The sequence below is a fragment of the Lacerta agilis genome, chromosome 15, assembly GCF_009819535.1.
Source record: "Lacerta agilis isolate rLacAgi1 chromosome 15, rLacAgi1.pri, whole genome shotgun sequence".
Taxonomy (NCBI): domain Eukaryota; kingdom Metazoa; phylum Chordata; class Lepidosauria; order Squamata; family Lacertidae; genus Lacerta; species Lacerta agilis.
The window spans coordinates 980008-986669 of NC_046326.1; positions in this window are offsets into that span (position 1 = coordinate 980008).

Genomic DNA, 6662 nt, shown 5'->3' on the forward strand with positions numbered 1-6662 from the left:
TGAGAATGGTTCCCTTCCAAAAAATTATAATGCCCCTGTCAAGAGAGAGTGTTCATCTGCGTAAGGTTTTGTACTCCAGTTCTTAATTATGCCTATGAACTGAAATGATTGCTCAACCAAATGCATTTTCTTTTTCTTTAACACCCACCAGTTGCCCTGGTATTTTCTTGTAATGCAGGGTGGCCGGTTGGACAGGGCCAAAGCTGGCAGTGGCCAGAGACGAAATTGAGTAAGGACACCCTTACTGCCCACCCCCCTCTCTGCCACCAGGTTCTCTCTCATGGGAGTTATCTAACTCTTGCCCGTGGTCCGAACTGATTGCTTGCAGAGGACATTTGAAGTGAGGTCAATGGCCATACCAAGCCCCCTCAGGCCACAGGCTGCCCACCCGTTACTGTATTTGTTGAAACAAAATAAAATAAAAAATTCCTTCCAGTAGCACCTTAGAGACCAACTAAGTTTATTCTTGGTATGAGCTTTCGTGTGCATGCACACTTCTTCAGATACACTGAAACGGAAGGGTCTGGTGACTTCCGTTTCAGTGTATTTGAAGACGTGTGCATACACACAAAGGATCATACCAAGAACAAACTTAGTTGGTCTCTAACGTGCTACTGGAAGGAATTTTTTATTTTATTTTGTTTTGACTATGGCAGACCAACACGGCTACCTACCTGTATTTGTTGAGAGTAGGTGGCCAAGGTCACACCATCTGCTAGGTTTGACCTGCACTGTGCAGGTTGGTCAGAGTAAGATGATGATGCTGCACTAGGTGGGCCTTTGACCTGATCCTGCTCTTCTTATGTTATCTTCAAGGTATCGTGAGGCTCAGAGCATTGCAGAGGATATTCTGTGAAGGGAGGGGAAGGTGGACAGATGTGCAGAGCTTGTTGCAGCTCCCCCCCGCCCTTTCTGCATTCAAGGTCTCTGTCCCTTAAAAACTTGCCGTTAAGGTAGTTGAGAAGAGACTCCCAACGGGGAGGCAAGAGAGGGCATAGAAGAAAACCTTAAGGGGTTCATGTTCAGCTGGCAAAATAGGTGGCAACCTATTATCCTGAGGCAGGCACCTCCACTATAGCAGTTTAGATGCCTGCTAAATGCCTGGTCAAGATGCCTCTCAGGTATTTGATGGAGTGAATGTCTTCATTCCTGCTGTACTGAAGGGCACTTTCGTTCTGTGATCTTCAGGTAGGGCTGAGAGAGGTTCCGTCTGAAACCCTGCAGACCTACTGCCAGCGAATGCCAGCAGCACTGAGGCAGATGGACTGAGTGGGAGGCAGAATCCCACATTCTCCACTCTGATATTGTGGTAACCTACCCTGGGATGATTTGGCAAAGGGTGAGGCTATCAGTACAAATAATACATAAATAAATATCAACAAACCTACCCAGATATATAATTTTGTTTTCGTGGTTATATTTGGCTGATTTTATCTGTGCAAAATATATCTATATATAGCATTAGCTTTTTTTGCTGCTGCATCACACTGTTGACTCATGTTAAACTTGACCCCTAGATATATTTCTATCTGTGCAAAAATATATCTAGGGGTCAAGCTTAACATGAGTCAACAGTGTGATGCAGCAGCAAAAAAAGCTAATGCTATTCAGAAGTATAGTGTCCTGATCAAGGGAAGTTGAAGTCCCACTCTATTCTGCCTTGGTCAAAACACACATGGAATACTGTGTACAGGACTTCCTGTGAAGCCCCATTCCGTTCAGTCGGGAGCTCTCTCAGCTCTGAGGGGGCTCCGGTGTTTTCGGGTTAGGAGCTACCGCAACAGCGCTGCGGGCTCCATAAAATCTCAGGAGCATCCTGCGGACTTGGGATCCAGCTGGTACAAGAAGCGACATCCTTGCTCTTGAGTAGACCTAGTAAGGTCTGTTCAAGCGAGCGGGGCTCCGGCGCAGTACTGAGGATCTACCACTTCCCCGACTACATGAAGCAGCAACTGCTGGCGGTTTATGAGCATTTTGCATTTCCTCAATTTGAATTAAAAAGAAGGACTCTGTAAGTACTGAGCTTAATTCGTTTTAAAATCTATTGAAATTCGGCTTACGGGAGAGATCAAAAGAGGAAGTCCGTCTCTCTCTGACAGCGGCAAGATCAAAGTAACAACTAAAAGCTGCAGCTGCGAAAGACTTGATTTTAAGTGGATCGCTGATTTTGCAAACCGTAGAAAACCCTGTTTGGGGGTAAGACTGAGTACTTGATCTATTTCTTCTTGTGGATTATAATTTAAAAGGAGAAGTTACCTCTAACCCTCAGGGTTAAGGAGTCTGGGTCAGGCTGTGAATGGCGGCCATTAGGCTGGATTGTAATGCGTATGAGGAAAGTTACTGAGACCTTACCATTTCCTGTTTTTCAAACCTCACGGTGTCCTTGAAGCCGAGATGCAAGACTCAACACTGACAGCTTTCCAGCAGAGGCTGTTAACAGAGTGTGAATTGCTTCAACAGAGGGTTAATGATAAGTTTGCCCGGATTGGAACTGTTTTTGCTAATTGTTTTACGAACTTGCTGGATGGAAAGGCTGTAGAACTGGAGGAAATTGCTGAAGAAGAGGTGGTTTACAAGGACTTACAATTAGGAAAACAAGATGGGCTCTTTAAGTGTGAGAGGCTTGGAGCCCAAGGACTGGACAGAATAGAGAGCTCTTGGAGTGAGAGACCAAGAGTTCAAGGACAGCAACAAAGGAAAATGCAATATGTAACAGAGAATGAAGAAGAGATACTTTATGGCTATGTCAGAGCAATTACCCACCAAGAAGAAAGATACAACCTGGAAAAGAACATACAACTAAGAATGTCAAGCTTAAAATTGGGCATAATGGAAACAACAAAAGAAGACGGAGCTGGACAGAGTGGACTTTGGGGGGGAGACCTGTGGGGGATGGGAAGAGAAAAGGGAAGGGTTAGGATGGTTAGGAAAGGTATGGGGTGAAGGAAGATTATTTAAAGGGGATATAAAAATGGCTGACCACGGAACTCCGAAACCAGAGGGGGAAAACGGTGTATGAGAACTGGAAGAAACATTTAATTATTTGATAGGATGTGATTAATTAATATCTGAAATTGGAATCAGAAGAGATTCAGGCTACAGTAATCATAAGTTAAGTTAAGAGAGGATATAAGAAGTTGGAGTTGTGTAATGTTTATTTTATTAGGAACAAGATTTTAGGCATATGATGATTATGATTTGTGAGATTAAGATTAGTTGTGAGAAAATTAATATCTGAAATTGGAATCAGAAGAGATTCAGGCTACAGTAATCATAAGTTAAGTTAAGAGAGGATATAAGAAGTTGGAGTTGTGTAATGTTTTTTTATTAGGAACAAGATTTTAGGATATGATGATTATGATTTGAGATTAAGATTAGTTGTGAGAAAGATTTTATAATGTTATAAAGTTACTAAAGAAGATTAGAAATGAACGCAGAAGAGAGGATGCGAGGAAGTCCCAAAATAATGATTATAAAGAGGATAAGTTTGTGTGTAAGTTTTCTTTTTTGTATTTTTGTATTGTTTTGTAGTTTTTTTGTAGTGTTTGTATTTTGTATGTTTTTATGGTTAAAATCCAATAAATTCTTATTAAAAAAAAGGAATACTGTGTACAATTCTGGGCACCACAGTTTAAGAAGGATGTTGACAAGCTGGAAGGTGTGCAGAGGAGGGCAACCAAGATGGTCAAGGGCCTGGAAACTAAGCTTTATGAGAAGCGCTGGGTATATTTAGCCTGGAAAAGAGGAGACTGAGAGGAGATAGGATAGCCATCTTCAAATATCTTAAGGGCTGTCACATGGAAGAGGAAGAAAGCTTGTTTTCTCCTGCTCTGGAGGGTAGGACTTGAACCAATGGCTTCAAGTTGCAAGAAAGGAGATTCCGACTCAATATCAGGAAGAACTTTTCTGGAAGAGCTGTTTGACAGTGGAATGGTTTCCCTCAGAAGTTGGTGGACTTTCCTTCTTTGGAGGTTTTAAGCAGAGGTTGGATGGTCATGTGTCACGGATGCTTTAGCTGAGATTCCTGCATTGCAGGGGGTTGGACTGGATGACCTTTGGATCCCTTCCAAGATTCTATTATTCTATCTTATGTTGTTTATTGTACACACACACACACACACACACACACACACACAGGCAAATATGCCAGGTATATCTCCTACTATTTCCTAGCGAGCATGAACCACGAGCATTCCTTGGAGGAATCCCAAAGGTGTCCCAGCATTGCTTCTTGGTAAACATGTTAAGTGATAGTCCTGTCCACAGCAATGTCCACAGCAAGTCTTGTAACAATATATGCATACAGGATGAAATCCCTTGTTAAAACCTCTCCTGGGTAAGATCTGCTCAACAGAGTCATAGGGATAGTGTTGCAAGTGTTTACTGAAAGGGCCTGGGAAAGTACACAGGCTCTATGCCAGAAAGGAGCTTCCTCTGACTTCTCCAAAACAATTGCCAAAACCATTTTATTTAGAGTTGGTTTAATGATTTATTTATTTTTTGTCTATTCATGTTTGCTTTATTTATGCAATGTGTATAAAATTGTCTTGTTATGGATTGGGTTAGTTTTCGACAAATAGATTGATTTTTGCTTGTATCATATTATCTGAAAAACAATCAATAATGCTTCATTCGGATGAGCTTTGATTCCTTTGCAAGATGCAGTTATAAAACCAACAGGTTAAAGGCACAATATTAAATTTCACACACACACAAGTGCAGCTTTGTGGACTGGCAGAGCTACTACTGCATCCACAGCCCTGCCGCTCATGGTAGAAGGGGTGGAGGGAAACAAATCGGTCCTGGATTGGGCCTCATGCTATTATGCAGCGGCAGTGATATTGGCTCAAGAGCCCATGAATCTGGGGCTGGCTCAGCCCTCCGCTCAGAACACCTAATTTCAGGGGTTTCTGCTGCCTGCTACTGGGAGGCAGTGACCCGCCTGCACATTTAGAGGGCACAAGGGGGAGGTAAGTTTGGACAGGAAAACTGGGAGGAGGGACAATTTAACACCCACTGCAGCCAGGTGTAAAAAAGGTAAAGGACCCCTGGACAGTTAAGTCCAGTCAAAGGCAACTATGGGGTTGCGGCGCTTTCAGTCTGAGGGAGCCGGCATTTGTCCACAGGCAGCTTTCCAGGTCATGTTGCCAGCATGACTAAACTGCTTCTGTTGCAACAGAACACTGTGCATGGATTCGAACCGCTAACCTTATAATCTGCAAGCCCAAGAGGGTCAGTGGTTTAGACCATAGCGCCACTCGGAGGGGGCTGGAGGGCTCTGCCCATCTGTTTTCAAACTGGTGTCTGTGGGAAAGCTGACAGGAGCTGTAGTGTCTGGTTCAGAATGAATCTTCCCTAAGGGAGGATAGTGAACCATTTAGGAAAGCCCAAATGGGAGCAGGTAGAGCCAGGTAAGAAAAGTGCTGGGGGACATGACAGCAACTCTAAGAGGCTAATGTGCTGTAAAGTCTATGTGTCATACACTCTGCCCAGGCTTGCGTCCTGTGGAGGTCACCTCAGTGCTGCTAACTTCACCCCCAAGGCACACTCCATTGTCTCTCGAGGCAGATGGATGCCACAAGATTTGGAGAGGAACACAGTCTCTAGGTGTTTACATGCTGACGATAGAAGTCTCTGAGCCAAGATGGGTGAGCAGGCGTGCTTGGTGGAGTATTGGAGGTGGTACAGCTCTGAATACCAGTTGCTAGTGAGCCAAGGTTAAGGAGAGGGATGTTGGGCTCATATCCTGCTCACGAGCAGTTTGAAAACACGATGCTGGCCTAGATGGGCCTTTGGTGTGACCCAGCAGGGCTCTTCTTGTAGTCCAAAGAAACTGACAAAAAGAAACTTAAAGGTAGTGAAGATGTTTGTGTTTTACCTTTCTCAGTAACATGGAAAAATTAGGTTTCAAAACAGCTTTACGAGCCAAAGTGGTTGTCCATAGAATGCCGAGGACAGAGAAGATTCTCAAGAAGGGATGTACATGCATGCAAGGCAGGTTAAAAAGCAGACAGGCAAAGGATGCATTAAACTCCCAGTTAAGGCGTGGGAAGCGGCCAACTATTCCATATACATCACCAGAACTTCTCTCTTGCATCGAGTGACTCAGGACTGGATGTTTGTTTTCACTGCCTTCAGTGACAGTCACCATTCTTCTGCTTAGGAAATAGTATCTTTTCCCAGTGATTTGCAAGGATGACTCCTCCAAGAAATGTTGTACTCTGCTGCTCTCTGGTGATACTAAGTAGGAATAACTGTTCAAACAGCATTTTGAATTTCCTCCAGTGAGTAATCAGATGTTGTTGCTTATAGAGGGATGCAAATTATTTATTATTTTCATTCATTGTACCCCACCTTTGTAAAATAAAATAGTTACAGTAAAGCTGCAATCCTATGCATGCTTATTTGAAAGAGAAACAAAATAGAAAATTCTTTCCAGTAGCACCTTAGAGACCAACTGAGTTTGTTCTTGGTATGAGCTTTCGTGAGCATGCACACTTCTTCAGATACCACGAAAGCTCATACCAAGAACAAACTCAGCTGGTCTCTAAGGTGCTACTGGAAAGAATTTTCTATTTTGTTTCGACTATGGCAGACCAACACGGCTACCCACCTGTAACTGGAACTATTTGAAAGAGAGTCATCCAGAGCTTCCTTCTAAG